Genomic DNA, 1,983 nt, shown 5'->3' with positions numbered 1-1,983 from the left:
AGCAGGCTAACATCGGTCCCCCTTCAGACCTGCAGTGGGCCAGCGCCTGTTAAGAAACTGGAGTGTGAGGTGAGGAGACCTGCTGTGGGGAGATCAATCTGTCTTGGAAAATTTGTCCACATCACAGTTGTGAAGCCAAACCAGTTCCAAGGCGTGAAAAAGAACCTGCTTCTGGGTTTTGTTCCTTTTCCTGCCAGGGTAGTCCGCCCTTGAGAAGCGCGCCCCTCTAACATCTGCCGTCCCTCGCTCTTGCAAGCTCGTTAATGGCATTTTCCCAGAGACCCAGAAATAGCAAATTCCATTAAAAGGCTTATCATTAAATACAATGCAGGTCTTTATGCAGGAAGGATGGCCTCTGAATAAAAAGTCCATTAGAGCCGTGGGCTGGAAAAATGGGTCAGCTTTCGTCTAAAGGAGAGATTAATACAGCGGGAAGAGCCAGCGACACTGCCGCCATTCATCTCGCAACGCTTTCCTCCTCGGGCTGCCAGAGTGCGTCCGTCCAGACTTGCTATTCCTGTCCCAGGCCCTGGAGCAGGGCCCGTTTGTCCTGAGGAAGCCTATCAAGTTGTCCGGCGACAGCCTCAGTAAACATGAGGGAGGAGATTAGAGCTGAGTCTAGGGTTGTGTTTGCTCTGTATCAAATGGCCAAAGCCCATGGACACCCATTGCTGGAGTGGAGCTGGGCCTGGGGCAGCTTACCCTGAGTCTCCCAGACTGTGCGGGGGAGCAGCTGCTTAAACATAACTGGGGTCCTGTTAAGAAGGAAGAAGGAAGGCCCGGCCGGCATGGCTCAGTGGTTGAGCATCGACCTATGAACCAGGAGGTCACGGTTCGATTTCTGTTCAGGACACAAGCCTGGGTTGTGGGCTCAATCTCCAGTGTGGGGTGTGCAGGAGGCAGCCAATCAATGATTCTCTCTCATCATTGATGTTTCTCTCTCTCTCTCTTCCTTTCTCTCTGAAATCAATCAAAATATTTTTTTTAAAAAGGGGGTGGGGAGACCTATGAACCAGGAGGTCACGGTTCGATTTCTGGTCAGGACACAAGCCTGGGTTGTGGGCTCAATCTCCAGTGTGGGGTGTGCAGGAGGCAGCCAATCAATGATTCTCTCTCTCTCTCTCTCTTCCTTTCTTTCTGAAATCAATCAAAATATTTAAAACAAGGGGGGTGGGGGAGGAAGAGAGTTGTTGGGGTAGTTGTGGGAGACAGAATAACAAACAGAATGTCCACAACCTCATCTGCTTTCTTGGGTATGAATCTGTTCCCAATGCCATCTGCTGCTGACTATGATGGAAGAATCCAAAAGTACATTTTTTTAAATGCGAAAAAAGATTTATTTGTGCACCACCGACAAAGGAAGGCAGTCTTCTGTCCAATGGAGACGACTGAGATTCTTAAGTGGCTGATTTGGGACCTCCTACAAGGGGAAGACTTGCTTTGCTGCCTTCTGGGGTTGTGTCTGTTCACCCGGCACTTCCGCAGGCTTTTCCAATGGGTCTTCCTCCTCCCAGGCCTGCTGTTCTAATTCCTTATGACATACACGCTGGCGTTGCAGGTAGTTTATTTCATTCTTCTGTTCATCCAGGTACTTGGTTGGCAGAAGCTATGGTCTTCAGGTCTAGCAGGAGCTTGCTTAGCTGGTTCTCCAACTCCAGGGCAGACCCTAGAGCAGCGGTTCTCAACCTGTGGGTCTCGACCCCTTTGGGGGTTGAACGACCCTTTCACAGGGGTCGCCTAAGACCATCGGAAAACACATATATAATTACATATTGTTTTTGTGATTAATCACTATGCTTTAATTATGTTCAATTTGTAACAATGAAAATACATCCTGCATATCAGATATTTACATTACGATTCATAACAGTAGCAAAATTACAGTTATGAAGTAGCAACGAAAATAATTTTATGGTTGGGGGTCACCACAACATGAGGAACTGTATTAAAGGGTCGCGGCATTAGGAAGGTTGAGAACCACGG

General features: G+C 48.3%; 1 protein-coding gene across 1 annotated transcript in view; it reads left to right on the top strand.

The window, feature by feature from the left end:
* The first annotated feature begins 820 nt into the window (after positions 1–820).
* Positions 821–1,983, top strand: part of FAM184B (family with sequence similarity 184, member B) — a 53,650-nt gene continuing 52,487 nt past the window's right edge. The window contains exon 1 of the mRNA XM_014549330.1: positions 821–826. The gene's annotated coding sequence lies outside the window, so the exon portion shown is untranslated. The remainder of the gene's footprint in view (positions 827–1,983) is intronic.

This window comes from Myotis brandtii, unplaced genomic scaffold (genome assembly GCF_000412655.1).
Source record: "Myotis brandtii unplaced genomic scaffold, ASM41265v1 scaffold547, whole genome shotgun sequence".
NCBI classification, from domain to species: Eukaryota; Metazoa; Chordata; class Mammalia; order Chiroptera; family Vespertilionidae; genus Myotis; species Myotis brandtii.
Note: the sequence above shows the minus strand (reverse complement) of the source record. Positions and strands in the feature narration are given on the sequence as shown.